Source organism: Galeopterus variegatus, unplaced genomic scaffold, assembly GCF_000696425.1.
Source record: "Galeopterus variegatus unplaced genomic scaffold, G_variegatus-3.0.2 Scaffold861, whole genome shotgun sequence".
NCBI lineage: Eukaryota > Metazoa > Chordata > Mammalia > Dermoptera > Cynocephalidae > Galeopterus > Galeopterus variegatus.
Window position 1 is genome coordinate 466,961 of NW_007726972.1, and position 24,889 is coordinate 491,849.

Below are 24,889 nucleotides of genomic sequence, written 5' to 3' on the forward strand. Positions count from 1 at the left end.
ATAAATAAAATAAAAAGAATTATAAAGGCAGCAATTAACTTCTCATGAAAAATCTTCCCAAAGCTCTGCAAGTCCTGTCAGATCAAGATAATGAAGAGAAAGCAGTTTAAATTTGGACCTTTCATTTTCAAGCCACTTTTCCAATTTATCTCCTTGAAACTATCAAAAATATGTTACAATTTATAAGGCAGTACATGCTTAGGAAAAAAATTACATAACCCTCTTCATTTTCACATAAAAATGAGACTGGTACACACAGAGAATGGGAGGTCCAAACCAGTTCTCTCCTGGTAAGTGAATTTTCTTTCATTATATGCTCTTTCCTACATATCTTTGTTAAGCAAAATTGGGGCCTTATAAAAATTGATCTGGCACCACTTCACATAAAAAAGTTCAGGAAGAAAAATGCAGCTGTCAGATAGAAGTAGGCATTTTGAGTGTTCAAGCCTTGCTCTAAGGAACAGTGAGTCATGCGAAATGTAATGTGCAAAGGAAGCTGACATGTAAGAGGACGGAACAATGATGAGTTCCCAAAGACGCGCTGTGGGACAAAGGACAATTATAGAGGGTCTATTTTTGGGTCCTGCAGTATGACTTGAGAATATAACAATTGCAGCTCAAGTACAGAAGAAGGAACTATGTCACCCAGCTTTGAATTTAAGATAAAATAATTTAGTAGCCTTCATTTATCATTAATGTAATTATAGTTTATTAGGGTGATACATGGCTGAATTGTTAAATACGTTGTAGCCTAAAAATAAGTTAGGGCAGGAAATCTACTTTAATTTTGTAAGGAAGGGGGTTATGAGTTGTAATAATAGTTGCATAATTACTATTTTATGTGTCATGGTACTATAATGCCAAATATAAATAAAAAGACGCATCCGTCTGCCACAGTAGTCTTTTTGGAAGCACCAGTGCCCATGTAGCCTGTAGTTAATACGTGGGATTGAAATTGAAGCAGCTTTGTCTAAAAATAATATCAAGAGTAGTTAAAATTTTTAAAACAACTCACCCTCCCCATTTTCCTGTGCCATTATTTATAAATAAGATATTCTTTTATGTTTCAATTATGAGAAAATTTTGCATCCATTCATCGAATATAACAATCAGAAAACAGAGAACTCCACAAAGGAAAGGAATTTAGTTCAAATGAGCAATCTAGCCCTTTTATTTTATAACATTAAACTAAATTTTGTTTCTTTATATGTATGTATAGTTACAGTTATAGTAAATTTTAATACACATTTATATGATGTCTGTGGTTAATATGACTAAATTACTGATATTACTAAATCTGATACAACACATTCAAATTAATTTAACACTCCTTGTCCTCTGGCCAAGAGAACAAGAACATGGGGCTAACTCCACATCCCAAGGAAATATTTTTTGTAAGTTTGAAAAATATCCATAATTCCATATTTATCAGTATTTTTTTCAATTGCTATTCAAGGTTTTCTCTGATTCAGAAACTATACAACATTTGGCGAAATCTTCCTTAATATGGTTAATTTCTTATTATCCTTGGCTTTACTGGAAATCCAACATGTTACTTTCACTAGGCCATGAATGTATGCAATACCTGAAAGTAGGGCCATCCAAAGTTTTGACCGGTGACAGCACAAGTGGTTGGTATATCATCATCGAACCCTGGATGACAAGAAAACATTCTTGTGAATTTGATAATATCATTAGTAAACAGTGGAATTTTATAGAATTTAACTTAAATTTATATACTAGTGTATTTCTCTGTTAAAATCATAAACAAATATATTTTGAATGGTGCATTTGAATGGGAGGTTGGGAGGAGATATATCACGTACATTGAGGTTACCACCATGCTAACCAGGAAGTAATCAAGAACTTTGTTCTTGGCATCTGCTGTCCTAAGAATGGAGATCTCTAAAGGACACACACATGGAGGAAGACTGTGCCTGTTTTACAAGGTTTTAGCAGTAGGAAGGGGTGGAATCTATGTGTGCATGGCTCTGGTCTAGTTACTGGGGTTGCAGTAGTCCCTGACCTCACAGAGCTTATAAAGAGAAAACAAACAATAATCAAATAAATATATAAAAGTACAGGGGTGATAAGTGCTATGAAGAAAAATAAAGCAGTCTTAGGGAGCACAGAGGGAAGGGTATGATGGTGGTATGTTGGATAGAATTGTCTTGAAGAGGTAGCATTTGATCGTTGACCTGAAGTGAGGGAGCACTCCATGCAATGTTCAGGAGAAAGATTGTTCCTAGAAAAAGGGATGACTTGGTCAGTGGTTCTGAGGAGGGAATGACTTTCCTGATTCAAAGTATAAAAAGAGGGTCAACACAGTCATAGTGGAGTGAATGAGGGCACAGGGTTCTCAGGATCTGGTCAGAAAGAGATCCAGAGACTAGAACATGTCAGTAACAAGTTTTAACTCTCTTTAAACATGGGCTGTTACTAACAAGTTAAATTCATCCACTGCTAAACAAAGACTGAACATATACAAATACAGTTTACATATATCTTTTCAGCCTCAAACTAATGTTGCAAACAAGATATAGCTATGGTCTAGTTTACCTTGCTTTGCATTTACACAGTATTTAGACTTGTAGAACTTCAAAAATATCAAATTTGTGTTTTGCAAATAATTCACATCAATTAGCTCATATTGAGATTTGACCATACCCTTATGGACCATCAATTTGCTGTTATGCCTGACAATAATCTGAGTTATTACCAAAGATTTCTGTAAAGTCAATAGGGATATTTATGTGAACACTCAAAAGTATTAATAAAGCTTATTATTAAAAGCAATCTCTTTAATCAAATCTAATATTTTTAGTTACTCTGTAAAGTTACTTTGTAAATTTTACAACTTCACATATTTTAATAATTTATTATATATTATTACAAATTGCCTAATATGTGTTCTAATTAGGATCATGATCTGGTGCTATTAAAGAGACGTGTATTTGCATGACAGCAGGAACTCTGCATATATTTAGAATCTTGGTTTTCTGAAAGTTATTTTGGAAAAATTAGAGTCTCATCAGTCTGAGACATTATTGGCATACTCATACATATGGAATTCAGCAGGTTCAAAGTTGAAGTTTATTTTGACTATTTTCCCAACTTGCTAGAAAATGCCACTGGAAATAGAAATGATTGAGGAGCATTATTGTTTCTTTTTCTCTATCATTCTAGAAATTTCATTTTTCATTCCAGCTGAAAATGCTATGTAAGAATCTTTCCACCCTTTTGGTGTTTTGGACATGTAAATGGTCACTCTGGCTATCAGAAAATTTACTGGTGAGTTAATTGTGTTTTAGTAAATATGTTGCACATTTTAATAAAATTGCAGCATATGTGTCAGAATGTACTTACTACCACTTTCTTCTGAAAAATATCAGTATCTGTAGTGTAGTAAAAATAAATTAATATACAAGAAGAGAGAATACAAAGGAAACATTATAAAGCTCTAATGAAAATGATGATGATATCTACAGAAAACTCAAAGAAAAAGAGCAAAGTTTGTTCAAGTAGCACCACTGATTGAAGTGATTGGACAATAAAATAAAAATCAACTAACTCCTGACAACAAAGAAAATAAATATAGCAAATAAGAATAAAAGATAAATCTTCTTGATGCAGTGTTGCCATGGTGATGCACAAGAATTAAGTTAAAGAAAAAAAATACAAACCTAAGTCTATTCGTTAAGAGGAAATTGAACCTTGAAGAAATACGTTGGTTAAATTCAGCTGGTAATTCTAAAGTCAATCCAGTGTTTTCTGAAATGATGAATTATGTGAAAGACACAAACACCAATGCCTTCTATGATGTTTTGATATGTAAGAAATAATTTTTTACAACAATAGAAAGAGAGACAAAATCACTTTCAGGAGATCTGTAAGCTCCATCAATGATTTTAAATATTCAACAGATTTAAACACATACACACACACACACACACACACACCTGAATGACATTATTCATTTTCTTATCTCCTTTATTTTTCACAGGAAATTTTGATAGATATTTGATGGGGCTTTGGTTAAAGGGAAATGGAAAGTTAGGGGTATGATTCTAGGTATTGTCAATCTGTGTTCTTGTTCATAATGAGAAATGCTATTTATACATTCCCAGTTTAAAGGCAATACAAAATATTCTTTCCCTGGACCACATAACCAAAAAGAAATAGTTCTTCTTCTAAATAATCATAAGCAAAAAATGGCTTAACTATAATTCTACAGTATCAAGTCACTGCTACTCAATTAAAAACAAATGTTTCAGAGGAAAATTTTAATTCGTTTTGCATTCGAAATCACTGTGATTCATAATCAGGGAAATGCAAATTAAAACCACAATAAGATACTATGTTTCACCCAGCATACAGGCAAAAATTATAAAGTTTCACAATAATACACAGTAGTGGAAAGGATATGGTGCAATGGAAGCCTCATACATAGTTGGTGGGAGTATAGATTGGTATACAAACTTTGAAACACTAGGATGTGTAAATCTCACTTGCAATTGCATTCCCTAAAGAAATTCAGATACCTGTGCACCAGGAGATATGTTAAAAAACATGTTCATGACTTCAATGCTTTCAACAGCAAAACTGTGGAAGCAATTAAAATATCCCTTTGGAGGAGAAAAGACCAATACATTCTGGTATATTCATTCAATGGAATACTGCAACAATGAAAAGGAAAAACCACAGCTATACACATTAACAATGATGCATCTCAAGAAGCAAGTCTCCAAAGGATGATCTCACTTTCATAAAAGTAAAAATAAAAACAGCCAAACTAAATAATGCGTTGCTTAGAAACACATACATATGTGGTAAAGCCATAAAGTAAAGCAAGAGAATGATCAGTACAAGTTTCGGGTAATGGTTTACTTCTGAGGATGTATGTATCAGTCAGGGAAGAACATGCCAGACAAGCTGGGTTCTAGGCATACAGGTGTTTATTGATTTAAACAGCATATCTATTCCATATTTAATCTTCTATATATAAGAGATTTAAAACTTATGAAAAAAAATTTTAGAACAGTATGCAGAATATGATTCCTTACTTGCAATCATGTATTTACTATGAATCCATGGATCAAAATATATGAAATGAAATTTATTTGGGATAGAGCAAAGATGTGAGTGGGAGATGGAGCTGCCTCACACAGTACTGACTCAATTTGAAAGTTTACTTCTTTCTGTCAGAATATTAAGATTAGACCCCTCTTAAGATTTCTCAGTTAAAGCATAGTCATGTGAACAATTTGAACACTTAGAATTTTACAAATATGATTTAAATGAACTTATTTGATTTTAGATTACTTTCCTATTCATATAAAGGGAATTTTGGAACACCAAAGATGACTAACCCTTTAATCAATGCATATGCATGTGTGTGTGTGTGTGTGTGTGTGTGTGTGTGCCCCTGAGTCCAATGAAAGTAGAAATGGTCTATAAAGTTGTATTTTGAATTATAACCATGTTCCTCAGACTTTTAAGTCAGAATGATTCAGACATAGAAAATATGCCCCCAAATCACAAAATTAATCATTCATATCCCAGAATTAAATGGCAAAGTGTTATATATATATCTTGTTATTTATGAATACTTCAATGTAAATTTATACTTACTATTTAGTTATTTAAAAAGACAATTGCTTGTGTCCAGCCAGCTGAGACTGATTGGGTAGGTCTGTAATTAGCCAAAGGAGTATCATTTTACCAAACAGCCCTGCTGTAGTATGATTTATGTAGCCCAATTTCTGGGCTACCTATTAAGAAACCATCCTGAGAAACTGAGACTTGCCAGTAGACTCTGCGAACCCTCCACTTTAAAGTGGATTCATCTTGACCAATTTGGTTCAATCCTTAGAACGCAAAGGCAGAGATTACCACCCAGGAGGTGGGGTTGCTTCTCATAACTTAATAAACACTTCTTAGCTCTTATCAGAAGGAATGACACTTAGGCTTAACACTCAACCCTGTTCTTCGAACAAAAGAGCCGATAAAATTTTCTCATCTGAAATTTTAGACCAAGCAGGTGGAAGACATTTGCATACCAATTAAAAGTAGTATCTATTGGAGTAACTATTGTCCATAACCATGTATCCAAAGCATTTTCGTATCTTAATTGATGTGATTCAGCACTGGATTTTTATTCCCTAACATTTCTGGCAAGTAAAATGTCTTATTGAAGCAATTTTTCTTCTTTTATAGCCTCTCCTTTTATCTTCTCTCTCTTTTCCTTTATTCTGCTTACTCCCTTTTTATTTTTCTGTTTTCTTTTACTTTCAGATTTCATTTCTCACTCTGGCTTTATATCAGTCTTTTTATTCATAAGTAATTTAATTTTATTCTTACAGTCATATCTTTCTATTCTCTAGATGAGATTTTTTCTAAATCTTTTCTGTTCTCTTGGTTGACCCTTAACTCTCAAATCTTGTTCCTTTTATTTCTAAACCCATCAGCTTTTGAGTGGATTTCCAAATCCTTCACCTTGCCATCTGTCAAAGGCACTGTCACCAGACCTGTAACAAAGTGCTGTATTCTGAATTTACTCAAGCGGAGCAAAGTTTAGGGTGTGTAAAATTTTAAAAGTACATGTTTTTAAATGTGTGGTTATACTATGTGATACACATACACATGGAGAACACATCCACTTTAAAAATATTTGAGGCAAGCAATAAGAATTAGTTAAAATAGTATGACATTTGCTTGTGAGCAATATCATGAATTGAAAAATTGATTTAAGGTCATATTTCATGCCAATGGCTAGCTAGTTTTGTCTCTGGTGTTATTATCAATCTCCTGAAATACAGATGCTTAACACAGTCAAGGTGATCCAGCATATGTAAGAGCTCAAGGACTACTAAAACAGATATAAATGTTATACTACACCCTAAAATTCACTATGCAATGGAGAGAAAATTGTAATAATTAGTGAAACTACTTAAAATTTATAGTAAATTTTTTACACTTAACTTAGTATAGGACAATTAGATTTCAAAATAGCCTTTCTTCTATCTACAAGTAGTATTCTGTTAGAAAAGGCTCTCAAGAATATTTGGTGCCTCTGCTGAATCTAGATGAGAGTGAACAAATATTTTGGCACTGCCTTTTCTGAACAAGAATACTGGGAGTAACCATTTGTTGTTGTAGGGACTGCTACTAGCTTGAAAAAGTGTGAGTGTCTCTATATTCACTATGAGAAATTAGTCATCTTTGCACTCAAATTTTAAATGAAAAGTACTTTGAATTGAAATTCTATTAATAATTTTATTTATGTAAAGTTTAAGTGTCTTTTCCACCACTTCATCAAGTTCATTCATATTGGAAACTGTCATTCTTTTGTCTTTTAAAAATTATTATTGGTTCTAGCTTTATCTTATTACTGCTATTTCTATTTTAGGCTACTTGTAACAAAGAAAATGGGATGCAGAATATTTTTTTTCCTGCTCTATACAAATATACAAGAAACAAATTGAATGTAGCTTTTGTTAGGACATTATTATCTTTATGTTTTGTAATAATAACTTTATTATAAATAAACTATTTAATAGTGTACATCAGATAACATTAGGAAGTTAAAGAAGAATTAAAGAACAGGAAAGCATGGTGATAAGAAGCCATTTGACAATTTACTTTTGTCTTTTGAGCAATACTTTATTCAGGACAGAGAGTTGTTTAATCCAAACTAATTTGTTGCCATGGCTTAAAACCCAGTCAGTTGTGTTATTAGAGAATATGTTGAGGGGCAGTGAATTTACAACTTTGACACATTTTATATACATATTTTCTCTGAATACTATGGACATAATTTGACAATTACTCTTTTTCTCAAAGGAAAATAATTGTTTTCCTGAATGATATTCAATATCTAGGCTTAGAGGGAAAAAAAACCTCAATTGTGACCTCTCTAGGTACATGAATGATCAGTGCCCTGGTTTTAAAGAAAATAATAAAGTTAGCTCTGTGAGTCTCAAACAAATGGGGAATATAAATTAGAAAGAAAAAGTTGTATTGTTAATAACGTAAGTTGTCAATTCAGAAGATACATTTTGTGCAAATTTATCATGAGGCTCTCAAACAAATCACGATTTTATTTAATCACGAACATATATTTCAATTTATAAAATAGTTCTTTGGCTTTAAATTTAGAAAACTTCCAAAACCATATAATGATAAAAGGCTTGTCAGTTGGCATTCTTTTCAGAATTATCTTTGAATGTTTACAAATCAACACTTAAAAACTTGATAAATTACAGATTCACAAACATGTAACTCATCGCTTACCAAACAGATGTAAAATTTTTGGCAATTAAACAGAATTTGTATTAGACTATATATACTTTTTGAAAAGATTTACTTTTTTCCCCATTTTGTAGCTGTTCTTTTTTTTTTCCTTCTATAGACTCTTTAGTACTATTGTCAAGAAAGTCAATAAGTAATGGAGTAAGGCTTTTTTGGGGAGGCAACAGTTGGCAAGTTTGCCAGTTTCAACAAGAAATTCTGCCAATTTCAGCCATTGTTTGGCCATTTGGGGAAAGGCTTCAACATTTTGTCTTAAAATACTGAGCAACCTTCTCATTTACCCTACTTTGAAAGGTCATTCGTTGGAATTCAGAAAAACCTGAACACTAAGTACATTACAGAAAGCATCTTTATTCATTTGTTTTACAAAGACAGTGAAGGAATAAATATTAGGTTAACCTAAGAATAATGAAATAGTAATTAGTTTCTGAATATTTTCTCTTTGGAAATGTGCAGTGATTCTAACACCTTCAGAATTTAACCTCTTGCATTTATCGTATACTGCACACAAAATCACATAAAGTCAAAATTTAGTTTTCTGGGAAGTAAAGAACTGGTATAAAGAAACATTCATTTAATTATTTATTAAGCAACTTTTAAGCATCTACTATGTACAGACATTTCTCTAGATGTTTAGGATATATTAGTGAAAAAAAACATGCAGAAATAGCTCATACATTAGTAGGATGAACAGAAAATAAACAATAACATAGCGAATATGTAAATTATAACAGATAGTTTGTTGCAAGGTGACTAATGTTATAGGAAACACTAAAATAGATGAACAGGGCAAGAGGGTTGTGGAAGTATAGGTTGATTTTAAACAGTGGTTAAGGTAGGTCCCCACAGAATAGTCCCCACAGAATATATCTGAGAAAAACTGCAAGGAGGTGAGGGACTTAGGCATATAGACTTCTGAGAGAAGAGTATTTTATGGTCATTGAAAGAAACCCACAAATAATTTTTAATCTTCTTTTAGATAATATGCTTATCTTCTTTTAATTTAGTGCCAATTGATATCAGAAGTACTAGCAAAAAGTAAACTTGTCTAGAGGTGAAGGACTCAACAAAAGGAAAAAGAGTCACTCCCCAAGACCTGTAGGCCCAGAAATAAGGAAGATTTTTTTTTCCTTATTCAGATTCTATAATAATGTATATGTGAGGAAGAGTAGAGAAAAGGAGGGATGATAAACTTACAAATTAACTCAATTAATTCACTCAAATAAGTACTCCCTCATTGATTTCTATTATTGCCTTATATCAATAAAGTAAGATTTTGCACAATGATCTTTGTTGCTTATTACAAATTTAATTTCATTCCAAATAGTTATTAAATTAGAATTGATGTACCGTGATAGATGTCCAGATAGAAAAACTTATAAAGACTGTTTCCGTTCTGTGATTATAACATTACACAATTTTTTTCAGGAAGGAAAATGTAGACCAGGATGTAAGACAATCCTTGAAGTCTAAACTGTTTGGGGCATTTAGGAAAAGAGTGTTGTCTAAGTGTAAAATCTAACATCTTTTTTTAAATTTCTTAAATCACATGCCATTTCGAGACCTACATCATAGTTAGATTTAATGAAACCCTCTGAGGACACGTTGAGCTGGAGTCTCCTATTTCTAAGTTAGAAACCCATTAGCTAGATATATTTAACTTATCCAGGCCTCTAGCTTTGGAAACTGCATGTAACATTATAGGTTTTGAACATGCAGTCTTTTCTGGTACTGGAGTTGAGACAGTTGAGAACTTCAACAACTTAGCTTTCAGGGTTAATATGAAAAATTACACACTTAATGGATGTTTTTTAAAGGATGCTTGAGGTATAGCAAAACTGAAATATAAACTGTTAATGTTGGTATGTTTGTTTTGAAAGAAGTAGGCTAAAATCTGGTTCATTAAATATGGACATATATTAATTTACAATCAAAAAGACTTAGTCTCTTCTAATAATTTTCAAACCAATAACATGGAACATGGTACAGGAAATCTTTTGGAAAGTAAAATTAATGAAGTTAACAACTGTGAGAAATTAAATTAATTTAAAAAATAAACAATATTTAGGAAAATAATTTTATGGATTTTGCCTCTGTCAGATTGTTCTAGACCTTAAAATTTGCTCATATCTCATTTGACATCCTCCCTGTTCCAATTAATAAAGCTAAACATTATTCAAAGCTTTATTCTTAAGAACATCACTTTTTTTAACCATATTCATTTTGTTTTAAAAATTAACAGTTTCTGATATACAGCCATGACATTTAGGATGAAATTAGATGCAAGGAAATATTTTCTGTTAAAGTATGAAAGGTCAAAATTATATTAGAAGCAATCGAAAAGTAGGTATTTCTGAATAACTTAACCAAGTCACATAAAATTGTGAGCAAACAGAATCTGTTAGATTGTTCTTCATTTCAGGTTTTTTTGGGGGGGGTTTCGCTTGTTTCTTTGGCAACTGGTTGCTACAGAGATCAAACCCTGGACCTTGGTGTTAATCAGCATCATGCTCTAACCAACTGAGCAAACCAGCCAGTCCCTATTTCAGATTTTTTTGATGTTACATCTATAACCCAAGGGTTCCTAAAATAATAAATGTATAAAGAAAATCTATGATTTATCATTATACAGGTTTTGTCATTTTAGAAAACACCCTGTTATGACTTGAGTTCTGATCCTCAGATGATGAAAAATAGTGGCCTCCAGCAGTATGGATTCATACTCTTAATCCATACTGATCAGCATTGTCTTTGCATGGCATTGAGGTGGAGATGATGTTGTCTGGAGCAGGGGACCTGCCTTGCTTACCTTTAACACCTAGCCTAGAGCCTGGCCCATCACAAGTGTTTGTTAAACTGAGAACCATGCTGTTTAATCTTAGCATCTCCTAATAGAAACAATTGCATAGTCATGAGTTAAAATATGTGTTCTCTGACAGGATTAAACTTTGATGTGAACAGCAATCAGAATACTTTCTTCCCCAAATAAAATACACTGCAATGATAACAGATTTTAATTTGGTTAGAAAAAGAGCAACTCTGAAAGAGCCTTCTAGAAGGCTCTGTGAGGATGACATACAGGAAAACATGCTATTCTTGACCATCTGAGGCCAGAGTGTAGTTACTGGGCATATGGTTTAGAGGAAGGTGAAGGTTAGGTAGGTGTAGGTGAGAGAACTTAGTGGAAGGAGAGAGAAACAAAAAGGGAGATGAGGAATTACCAGTTGCAGATTATACCTACTGTATAGACTTTTCCTTGGGCCCTGCAGTCAAGCCCTCTGTGAGATGGAAATAATCTAACAGGCCATTTTATTTCTGATGTTCATGTCTATTTTTTGAGTGCAATTCCTTAATATCTGATTTATTAAAGTATCTACAGTGGCTGAAAAATATATGCATATAATTTACTTCATTCTAAAAGAGTAATTGTAATGTGAATTAATTGGAACACAGGTTCTTAAATTGCGAGTGAAAGAACTTTCTCCAATCTATCAAAAAGGTGGATCCCATGAAACTCATGCAACTATAAGCAAACTGTGAGTCCTTATGAAAGTAGTGAGTTTGTTGTTTTTGGAAAAAGAGTTTATAGTTTTAATATTCTCAATGTGGGTTATTATTTATAAAATATTCAAAAACAAATTCTTAAAATAAATTATCTTAAGCCAAAACCCAAATGTGTGTTTACCATCCTATTGCATAGGTACTTCCTCCTTACATTTTTGAAATATAATACACAAAATAGTGTCTACTATTAGACAGTAGTAAAAAAGTACCTGTAATAAAGACATTTTTACGAAAACAAAACAGCCAAGAAAAACTTGGAACCCTAAAAATTGAGTTTATTGGATCATTCTTAATGTTCTTTTCATTTTGAGCTTCTGCAGTTCTCACAGTCACAACTAAAAATTTCTTGACAGACATCTAAATTTACCTCAAATTGTACTATATTCCACAAAATTCACGTCATATAAATAAATTTACTTCTATTTTCTTGTGTTAGAAGAGATTAAGTTTAAATTTGGTGAATTCTTACTGTTATTCAACTTTGAACAAAATCATTAAAGAGAGGTCTAGTAAAAGATGACACACAATAATGTAACCAAATATTTAGGATTTAGAGCCACACTAAGTTAAAACCAGGGCTTTGTTAGGGTTGTTTGTGTGACTTCGAACATACCACATACATCATTGAGCTTCATATGTAAAAGAAAGAAACAATTTCTGCTTAACATGCCTTTTAAAAGTGTAAATGTGAAGACTTTTAAGTGTTCAAGTTTTACCCAAGTTTTACAGAGATAGTAATTAACAATATCAGTCCTATTAGGTTCTGGCAAGGATTACATGATGGCAAAAGAGTAATTACTTCAAAAAGTGTAGATACAAACCACACTTGTTGACTCTCCCTGTCTTATGAATAGGTTGTATTCTAATAGTCTGTTGGTTAGTTATTTGGAATGAACTTTTGAGCAGAATCAAATTATGTTCTCAGTCCATAAGTCACAAAGCACTTATGACGATCACTAAAATTTATTGAACACCTGACCTACTAAGTGCCAAGCTCATTGCTAACGCTTTCCATGTATTATTTCATGGATTACTCACAAGACCTTATAGAGCAGTATGATCACCACTTCCATTCTATAAATGAGAAAGGAGAACTAATAAGTGGTGGATTTGGGTTCATATATGATGATCAAAATCCAAAGTCCATTAGGCTGCAATTTTGTAAATAACACATCCTTAAATTTCTAACACAAATGAGGAAGGTTTATTTTTTTTTCTTTTTTGGGCCTTAGCTAATAACGTATATTGGCATGCTTTTACAAAAGACTTAAAAACAAAAAGTTTCACTGAAAGTAATTTTTTAAAGACATATGCAGATTGATTAATAAAACATTAAACATGTTACTCTAATATTAGGTTTTCATTAACTAAGTAAAAACAAGCCTCCCATTATGCCTCACATCTGAAAATAAGTACAGAATTAAGAAAAAAATTACAATGTTGTATTGATGACATTTCCCCCCTGTAGTTTCAATGCTCATTTGCTACTATAACATTATTTATTCCTCTCTGGTACTTACCAAAGTTCCAATTTTCCCGTCAAATTATCCTTGGTAGGGTGGCAAAATTGAGGTTTATGTGCAAAATATTTGCATAATAATTGGTCTCAGGTTAGTTAATGAACATGGGTGTGAGTTAACACTTATTTGTAAAATTTATAAAATCAGTACTTGGATACAAGACAAATTTATCTTAGTTTTGGTTGAATAAACCAAACCTGTGTGCTCATGAATATGCTATTAAACCCCATGTGACTAAGATGGAAGGAGAGGGGCACTCCTGTAAACCATCTAGTTGTTATTTGACTAGATCATTACTATTTAATACACCAAATAATATGCTCGGGATTCATTATGATTCTATGAGCTCACGTTTAACCTAAACCTGAGTACAGAAATAACTACAGGTTTATACAAAAGTGTATGCCATATTAACGTTTTTATAGTTAGAAAAAAATATGTTCCATCTTATGAGGAAAAAGACTTTTCTGAAAGTTCAGCTCCATCCACAACCTTAATAACATTTAAAGCTATAGCCTCACGGTAGGGGTTATTTATTCTTTTATTTAGTCTTATGTTGGGTTGGACTGTCTCTTAAATAAACCTATTAATTGAAGAAAAAAAAATGAAAGAAACGTGTTCTAGGAAAATATTTGCAACTTATTATCCCATAATGGTACTAGTAACCTAGGAAACATAGACCCTAACTCAACTCACAGCCAGTGATATTATTTACTTTTTAACAGTATGAAGATTTTTATCGTGTCTTTAAAAGTTAAATACAGTTCTTCCTTTTTTTGTTGGTAAAACAACTTATTAAATTAAAAAATAAATTAATTTGATTTTAAGATTACTCAAATATGGGAAAATGCAGAGATTATTTGACTAATCTGATTTAACAAAAATATTACAATCCTAATTAGACATGAAAAAATAATAACCTGGATTTACTGAGGACTCTTCTTAAACTGAAATTGCAGTGGAATATACAAATATATTTCCTATATAAGTATATTGAATAAACTATATTAAACTATATTAAATAAGTTTTGTTGATTTAACTATGACATATTTAATCTGTATGTTCTTCATTTTTCCTAAATTATGCTAACTCAATATTTATATTCGATATTTTACTATTAGTTGTATTCTATTATTTCTTCAAATTTATGCTATCGAAAATCACGTATCTTCAAAATTATATACCAATTTATAGGTAAGTAAGCTAAAGTTAAGGTGTGAAAACAATCCAGATACATTGAGTTGCGTAACTGCTATTGATGAAAGAACGTGGGCGGGAATGATTGTCCATGTGAATAAGTGGGTAAAGAACTGGTATATTTGCTGTGTATGTAGACCTTATCTTCTATTTCTGGTAAATTTTTATTTCCCACCTAATTGCATCACAACACGTTCATATATTAAATGAGATTTCTTGAAATAATTTAATAATGTAGCATAGTACAAGTACTTTGGTTGAAAAAGAGCATTTCTTAGAAATTATGAATGTTTATAGTTCACCCATGGACTTCAAAACTAGACACAGAGAATTGTTTTAAATAGCTGTATACTATTTGTCCACCTTAACTGTATTCTCCAAAATTCTGATTGTCAAGAATTAAGATGTGCTACAACTGACTGTCTTTCATTAGCACCAATGCAATGACACAGCTTGTGTTTATGAGTTAAAAGTTTCTCTGAGTCCTAAATAAAGATAAGCGAAGGAATAAAGCTACAGACTTCAAATATTCTTTGAATATATTTTGTATTCTTAAAAGTTGACATAATCATATGTCTAAAAGCAATTATTTTTTCAATCTGCATTCAAATTTGTGAAGAGTACAAAATAAATTTTGTTTAGTGAATACATATTTTGATCCTTAAAGAAAAAATTTATTGTTTTTCCTGTAATGATCTAAGACAATCCTTAAAACTAAAGTTACTATCAAAGTGTAAATATGTAGACATAAATGATAACAAAATATTGTTATAAGGGCTCCAAATATGATCTGTTAGAAATATATAATAATGCTATTAATTGAAGTTTAGTTTTAATGTTTATCAAATAATTTTTCAGTACTAATCTATAAAGCATATAAGGTAATCTTTTTTGTCTTAGTACTATTTTAAATTTTTTACTGAAATTTCTATTGTGCATGAAAACAATAATATATGCAGATGAATGCAAATGTTCTCATAAATATGCTCGTTCCATTTGAACTTCGTCATGTCCCAGGAAACATTACTGAGTTAAACATATACACCTGAGCTATTAATCCAAATTAATTTTAAAAATTACAGACTCAGTTGTAATTTTTAAAACTGTTCTGTTATTCCAGTTTTTTCAAAATGAATGAATAGGTTTATACATTCTAAAAATCGACAAATTTTAACATAAAATAGTGCTTTGGCATGTGCCAAGCTACATTAGGGAAAAAAGTCATGTAACAGTAACCAAGAGCATATCTCCTTAAGAAATAAAATGCTTCAGTTAAAATATATTTCAGCTCATATTATTCTCATAATTTATCAATTCTGTTTCATTTTACATATTTAGAACTGCCTGTAGACTCTCTGCATTGATTTTATGATGTTACAGGAAAATATTATCTAGAAAGATTAATTCCTTTAAGACTAACATCATGCATTTATATTCAGACATTCTCTTATCATTAAAGAAAGCAAACTTTTGAATATAAAAATATGAATTCTTATTTTAAACTTTTAGTTAGTCAAATAATGTCTTTGCCTAATGACTCTCAATATTTATTGACTAGTGTTTTTCAACAGTAATTTTTGAAAATAAAGAGTATAAACCATGCTATTAATGTAGTCATGAATATTTAATTAAATTATGCCAGAAAGTATGGGTTTGGGACTAGCAGTTAAATAAAAATTAGAGAAATTTGGGAAGTTACTCGTTATAAAATATTATATTAATATAATGCCTCCTTCTAAGAAAATAAGTTAAAAATAATGCTGTTTTAATTTTTATTACTATCCCATGGCATTGAGTTATTATATGTTTTATTTCCAGTTTATCCCCAATTATATAATGGCTATTTACAAAGTCACATTCTGAAAACACTTTTCCCATTTCTACACATGTGTTAGGGAACTCAATACAGTTAAAGATTGAAAAGAGATAGAAATCAGAAACATACTTTTAAAGAATCACAAATGTAAGAATTAATTAAAATTTCCATTATATTGAGAAATTTTTGGAAAGACTGGATTGAAAATTACAAAGGAGTTACTCAGGATGAGTTTGTAGTCTACTGTTAATATGCCAGATTATGGGTGATTATAAATACAGAATGCTTCCACTGAAGTACATGCTGCAGAGTATAAATTCATGTAGGTAAGAAAATAAAATTTTAAAATTATGTCAGTCAACATGATTTGAACCCAAATCTGACATTTAAGTTTCTTTAGCAACAAATTTGTGATATCTCTATACCGACAATTTATTAAATTATCCAGAACAGTGTGTACTATTTCGATGAGGGTTTACAGATGTTGTATCTCAACATTCCAGCTTTATTCTGGAAATTCTTTTAAAATACATACTTTAATTTCTCTGTTTAATGATCTAATATACTAGTTGTGGAGAGCTCTGTTATGTTCCTTCCTTTATCCACAGATATCTCGAAATCACACTCTCCCCCTGAAGCTTTCAGAGGGATACCGGTCAAGTTGAAGTAACACATTCTCTGAGCTTAAGAGTTTTGAAATTAAGAATTAATATAAAAATCTCTACATTTTCTTAACTGTGGGTGGTTTTTGTTTACTTTGTAGTCCACCCCATAATCTAAATAGAGCTGAAACAGTTCTGGGTTAGCAAAAGAGGGGATTTAAACACATCTGGAAACAACGAACAATGAAAATTCCATTAGTTCAATAGTTAAAAGATATATCTGGAAATAAAGGTAGAAGGCATATAGTAGGCAAGTATAATAAGTACAAAGTGATTAATTTTCTTTAACTCTGCTTTGTGTTCAACCACAGAGTGAGTGAGACTCGAAAACCCAATAAATAGTTATTCTTTCACCCCTTTCTTAGAATACCAATTATACAAAAAGTTGAAAGACACTTTCTGGGGTAAAAATGCTTTCCAGCTGTCAAGATTCAAGCTTAGCTAATGGTAGAGCTAATTTTAAAAGGCATTGTTCCCTGATTAAGATAGTTGTTCAGAAATATGCCTTTCAATCCATTAAAATTTTTTATTAACTTGTTAAATTTATTTTCTAGAATACCACTGTAAATAATATTATCTATTAGTAAACAATTTTGTATGCATTTAGGGGTAATATGCTACAGTTTTTCTAACCTGTAAAATAAATGAGGCTATTTTTCAGCATTATTTTAATGCCATTTATTAAATTCTACAGTAGAAACACTGTCAAATTACCTGAGAATACTACCAAGAATAAATATATTTATTTTGAATAATGCACTTACCCAGCACAGCTCCTAAGGAAATTCTTGTTAAAATATTCTTAGGATGAAATTTGATTTTCTGAAATTCCTCAGAGGAAATTTACCCCCAGGTAAGGCGGGGAAGAGTGAAAGCCTTGCAAAGTGATCCTGAAGTCAGAGTGAGATCCAGTTAGCAGAACTTGATGGTCCTAAAGCAGGAGGTGACACTCTCTGCTGGAGAGAGGGTTTGTTCTGAGTAGATTGGAAGTGTTGTCAGATTGTAAGTGATCAGCAGCAGAAGGGAAACATCAGAGCTTCCTGTTACGTTACATCACTCTGACCCCGCCTGCAGTTAGTGTTAGGTTACTTTCTTTCTCAAATAGCATACCCCAGGAAGGCAGCGCTCCTTTCTTATCCTTAGACAAGAGCAAGAAGCAGCCTGAACAGACAGAGATCATATGCTGTGTGAATACATTCTTAGCAGCAAAAGCTGGCTGACTTTCATCTTGACTGAGTTCTGTTAGAACTTGCCAAACCGAGCTGTCTGTGATTTGAAGAAAATCTGAATATAATATTCTGCTCAAAGAATAAAAGGAGTTAGGTGTGTGTGTGTGTGTGTGTGTGTGTGTGTGTGTGCGCGCGCGTGTGTGTTGAATTATAGTTTACAAAGCTTCCAGGAAAATTTTTATCTAACACATCTTTCTTCATAATTGATCACAAAAAAAGAACTGCATTCATTATAATTAATTCCGTGATATGACTCATTAATTTGGAGTGTGATAATCACATGCTGTTCCTCAATCAGTTTTACACAATCAGATCAAGAAACTTTAGGCTGCATTTTTTTAATTTTTAAAAAATTTTGTTCATGACATAAGTATATGTGTACATATGTATTATAAAGCCAATGTGTGTTTGTGTGTGTGGGTACAGAGTATATTACTTTTTCAAAATACGTATTCAGGTAAACAAATTAGAGAAAATAGCCTTTTAGAAAAACATAATTTTAAAATGATTGCACATACTTTAAAATACTAGACATAATTATGTTATCATCTATAATCTAAAAAATAATTTATACTACAATATTTATACCTCAAAATAGCTGCAAAGAAAATACAGATATTTAATAAACATAATATTACGAATTAATGTAAAATATGTACCTTACTTTATTTTTTTAGAAAAATGTTCTATCTTAACACATAATTTGACCTTGAATATGTTTAATAAATAATCGGATATAATCAGGGAAGAAATTTGTAAATTTTAAATGCATTTGTAATTTTTAATGATATAGTAAATGTGTGAGATACATACAAGTCTTGAAAACTAAATTGCTCTAAAAGTTGCTTGATTTATCTGGGTGTCAATTTTCTTATCTGTAAACTAGAAGAGATGGATCAAATAATACCTAAAATCCATTTTGTCTGTTAGATTTTGAATCAACAAATATTATAACATTTAGAAATAGATAAGATATTGTGATGATCATTTGATTCTTAGTAAATTTGAGATTACAGGCACAGAGAAATAGATAAATCACTGCAATTCAGGAAGAAAATGAGATTCTCATACTCCTTCTAGGCTAACAAAGGAGGTAAAGAAAACATAAATTAAGAAATATGTTTCTGAGGCAGTGTACTCCTATTGACATTTGTATTACCCGGATGTCTATAAAAAATTATTACAAAATCTTTGATTTTGAGACCAATAAGATAAATGTTGATTAGGGGCTGGCCCCGTGGCACACTGGATAAGTGCGCCGCTTGGGAAGCATGGCAGCGCTCCCGCCCGAGGGTTCGGATCCCACATACAGACCGGTTCCCGCTCACTGGCTGAGCGAGGCGCGGGAGCAGCACCGAGGGTTGCAATCCCGTTGCCGGTCCCCGGTCCGGTGCGGGAGCAACACTGAGGGTTGCGATCCGTTGCCGGACATGGAAAAAGACAAAAAAAAAAAAAAAAGAAAAATGTTGATTAAAAAATACATATAAAAATAGGATAATACTGATCTCTATCAATTACAGTTAAGAGAAAAGCCTTGTAAGAAACTGAGTTATACTTGTGTGGTTATTAGGAAATAGAAAATAACAAAAGGTGTTAAATTGTTAAGTTATAGATTATTGTATTTTGAAATAAGGACATGGTTCACTTTGCTTTGGAGGTCTGTTGAGGTGTACTTCTTTTTGGGTTGTTTCCTTCAGCCCATGAAAAGAAAAGTCAATGCTGCAAATTATTGCCTGCTCCAAAAATAACAATGATTCTTTAATCAGAAAACAACATAGATATCTCTAGGTAAAAGCTTCACTGAATTCTGATGTGCAGCTAGCACACTGCTCAGGGAACCACTAAGAAAGAAATAGAAAGTACTGGCATTGGACCAGGAGACATGAAATTCTAGTCCTGATTCTGATACTCTCTAGTGTGATCTTGATAACGCTTTTTGGGCTTGGTGTTCCCATCTTAAAATTTGGAGCAGAATCAAACAATAGATTTTAATATCCAAATGATCAAAGTCCATATCTTCTCAAATCCCATGCTAAGTATAATATCTGACTCCTAGAAAGAAATCACTATATAGATTGTAAATTTAATGAAGTTATAAAAAACTAAAATTTTTCTCAGTTTGTAAAATAAGGTTTTTTTGTGAAGTCTAGCAAATGAAAAAAAAAATCTATGCTTTGAGCAATATCATAAGACTCTTAATCTGAAGCTTTTTGTCCTTTAATATATATTAAGTGCTGTACTAAATAGTGCAGCCGAATAGCATTTACAGGTTAGGCACATACAGGCCCAAGGTTGTAGCCCATGAAGATTCTTGGATAATTTTTATCCATATTGTCTATAAGCCTTATTTAGAAATAAACAGGCAAACTGCCTCGCAGTAATCAGATCCTTAAGAGTTGCCACTTCATAAACTTCAGAAGAAATAAATGGCATGAGGATTTCCAAGGAGCTACTCTGGGTATTCCAAGTTATAGAGAAGCCAGTAAAAAGATGGATCATGAAAACCTCTCAAATATACAATGAAAGATGACAAAAATATTTGGAAAACTGCAGCATAATAGAATAAAAATATTTAAATAATCAAGGAGGTGATTCTGAGCCATGTGGCATTAATTAATACATTAATTCAGCCTCACGTATCATATATGTATGTATTTATATGTATATTTTTTCCCAGAACAGATTTAAGCCACTTGCAAGCATTTAACATGTAGCGATCAAGCCTGTATTTTTAGCCAGATATAGTAGTAGTTGTGTTTTAGGGAGTTAAGGAAAAAGAGGATGTGTCCTGCTATGTAGTCATTTACCGCATAAATGGACTAGCACATGAGGAATCAAGCACCAAATTCTTGGCAATTAGCAGCTAATGCTGCCAACACAGAGTTTAGATGTAGCCACGCAGAGCACTGTCAATAAGGTTTTCTGTACAAGTGAGAAATGATGTATAAATGAAGAGCAGTGTATACTTGTATGTAAGGATAAACAGTCACACTTGTCCATTTTACAACCCAGCATATAGGATTTGTGCCTAAATTTGTGCCCCCGTGTAATACTCACAAGAGCTGTAGTGATGCAATAGGGAGTACTGGCTGGTTACCAAGTGACATGTACTTGACGCACAATCAGGAGGAGGTTAACTCAGTCTCTGAATTACTGTTTACATTCGCTAAGTTAGTGAAATCAAACAAAAAATATAGTTTGACAAACTTAGTTCACTACTGACTGAACTGACCACTTATTTTGAATTTATGTGTATACTGCGTTGGAGCATATTTCTATCACAAAAACACACAAAACAAAACCACTTTTATGTGAAATGGTATGGATGGACCCTCCCTGGTGAGCGTGAAAGAACAGAGAATCAGAGAAAGCATTTTAAAAATGATTTCTGCAGATATGAAAATCAACTACATTGTATATAGATAAATAAAATAAAATAAAATGGCAGCAATCTAAAAAAGTGACTTCTATAAAGTCTTTCAGTTATTATATTTTGAGTTAATAATTCCGCTGAGTTCCTAGTTGTCTGAAAGTTATTACTTATACTCAAGGAAAATTTATGCAGTCAACAAAATTATGTATACCCTGCCATATTAAAAATGAAACAATAATTGAAGGAGAAATGCATAATTCTTATAATGTTTATATCAAAAAATATCTAGCAGGAAAATGAGTGGGCCTGATCCTTTATTATTTTATCTAGCAATTTCTGTTAGCATTTTCTTCAAGTTATTTCTCATAGCAAAGAACAATGAATTGCATTTCATAAAAGAATCTGGATACATTGAGAGTGAATATGTTATTGTCTCTTACTAAAATTAAAGGGCTGATCTTTAATTGTGCACATAACTTAACCATTTTCAGGGAAATCATAATGTTGTATTAAAAATACTATGAACTAAGAATTTGAAATATACAGAAAACTAAATTTTAAATGAGCAGTCATTATGTCAGGTCCATATATAGGTGAAGAAAACTATTTTATTAGCCTGCATATAACATTTCTTTTAGCATTTTGTGCTGTGTTTTATTAGCCTATATATAACATTCTTTTTAGCATTTTATGCTGTATTTTCTCAAGACAGTTAAATAACATTAAAAATAATTGGTCAAATATTTGCTTTTTTAAAAATTGATTTTTAAGTTCTGATGAATTTGGATCTTCCAGGGAAATCAGTATTCTCTTACAGATATTTGGGGGTGACTATTGCTAGAATAAAAAACTAGCATTCGCAAATAAGATATGTTGTGGACTAATTAAAAATGGATTTTGAAATACAACAAAATTATAAATGCTTACTTTAAGTGTGGGTACCAAACGATCTTCCTGAGGGTAAACACCCTTCAGTAGGGTGACCATATGTCCTAGTTTTCTAGGGCAGTTCCAATTTATACTTCCATGCTCAGAAGTGTTCTGGTTTGGATAAAAAATTGTATATGATCGCCCTAGCCATACTTCTCCATACTGCACTGACAAGTGGTACATAAATACTAAGAATGAGTCAATAATTCATTTGAGAAGCCTGAATCTCCTTTCCCAGAAGAGTTTAAAATAGTTCTTCCTATTTCTAGGATAGTTTTAGTTGGCATTGCAAAAGGACAACCTTTTTATCTCTGGATATGCATTTATTGTGAATTTATTCTGTAATGCATGTTACTTGCTGAATATTAATCTTAATTGCAAAAATGAAAGGTTTATTTAAATTTGCATTTAGGCTGTTGGCCTAAGTTGTGTTTAATTAAATGAACAAGTCCTATATTTGGCTTAAATAATTTAATCATTAAGTTCTAAAAATGCCAAATGGTTTTAATTTTTTTCCAGTACTCACAAACTATTTTTTTGCAGCTCTCGTCATACGTATATAACTTGTAAACATATTAGCAACTTATATTTTTCTTTATTTTCTTCAAAAACTCATTTTCATTTAACATCACCCTATTATATACAGTGGAAGTTTTTAAAATAAAAAATGTAAAACTATTTATAGTGCATATATTAAAGAATAATACAATGTATTTACCTCAGAACTCTTACCTCTGGGAAAGTGTCAGATCCTCCTTTTGATACCTAGTGCTGAGGATTTGGGTATCTGTAGTGTCATTCTGCCATCTAGTGTTAAACATTCTCAAATTACAAAAAGTTGCTCTCTAACCAGAATAAAAATTAAATTATATCTCTTTTTCTCTAATCAAAAAAATCTCAACAACTAGGAAGGATTTCTAAGAAAATGTTCTGTTGCACTTATAACTAGAGTTATAATGGGCATGTTCTCATTGCAGAAAATACAATTAAAGCACTTATTTATATATTCACCATGCATAGTGTAAAGAGTATGTGCTTCCTAAAGGTAAAACAATAGTTAAATAAGTGTTAAAACATAATATAAATAAAAAATTACAAATTAAAATGACATACATATATGAGTACATATATGTTTATGATCCAAATGTAGACAACTCTGAAGCCCAAGCCTAGGCCAAAGTGGATTAATGCCTACATATCTGATCCAGAATACAAATCATATCTTTGAAAACTCACAACAGAGTGCTAAATGTTTTTCACATCTGAAAAACAAGGCCTTCTTTATGTCGAGACATGAAAAATATCTGTTCTACCGCTATCTCTTAGAAAAAAAAATCAATTATTAATTGACTATAATTCTGTTCTGGCTTAATACAGCTGACATTTGAGACTGGCAGTATTTGATGCACATTAATTACCACCAAGATTTATTTCTGTAAACACTTGAATCATTAGAAAACAAGGTTTCTAAACCATAGTCATCGACTGAACACATATTAATTGATGGCCTACCACGTGCTAAGCATTTGGATAGATACTGGGAATACAAAATTTGTTAATAGGGACATAGTCCCTGATCTGGAAGAATTTACTTTTTACTCTCAGATAGCCATTTTTGCTCATGTTGCGTTAGACTCATATTGCAATAAGTTTAATGACTAAACAAGTCAGGACTGAGTAGATAGGAAGGTAGGGTAGAGAGAGAACCTACTTCTTGCAGAAAAGCATTTTCTCTGAAGGTAATAATAACACTGGAACCCCAAAGGTAAGAAATATGAGGCTTTCCATAGATTAAAAAGTCTATTCTCAATAGAACTTCCCAGTAGCAAAGCTTGGGAGACAGGATTTGGGTGCAAGGGATTTATTGAGGTGGTAGTCTTCAGACTTTAGGAAAAAGCAGTAAAGGAGGGAATGAAGCAGAATTTGGAAGAAGTATGAGGTGAGTAAGCATGTGGTCTCAGGTAAAATCCACAGAGATTGAGAACTGTAGCATAAACTGCATCTCAGAATTGGCCCCCTTGAAGAAAGGGAGTCTGTCTTTAGTAATTCATTATTAGTTTGTCCTTATATAAGCCACTCCAGGGGTCGGGAACATATTAGGGAAAGTGACTATTATCAGCTGAGGACAATTGTCTGGACAAGAATGCAGCTGGAGGCTGTTAACAGCCAATTCTCCCAGCAACTGGGAGATGCATGCACCTACTCAGTAAAGGGCATGTGGGAGGGGCACCCAAACAGTCTACTGCAAGGAGTGTTGCAGGTGAGCCAAATGTGATCAAGTGCAGCA

The 24,889-nt window shown here is 32.1% G+C and overlaps 1 protein-coding gene across 1 annotated transcript in view; it reads right to left on the reverse strand.

Annotated features, from left to right (window-relative positions):
• CALCRL (calcitonin receptor-like) overlaps nt 1-18,004 on the reverse strand; it is a 117,319-nt gene extending 99,315 nt beyond the window's left edge. The window contains exons 1-2 of the mRNA XM_008572988.1: nt 17,835-18,004; nt 1,586-1,653 (exon numbers count right to left, since the gene is read on the reverse strand). The gene's annotated coding sequence lies outside the window, so the exon portion shown is untranslated. The remainder of the gene's footprint in view (nt 1-1,585; nt 1,654-17,834) is intronic.
• Between the last annotated feature and the right edge of the window lie 6,885 nt (nt 18,005-24,889).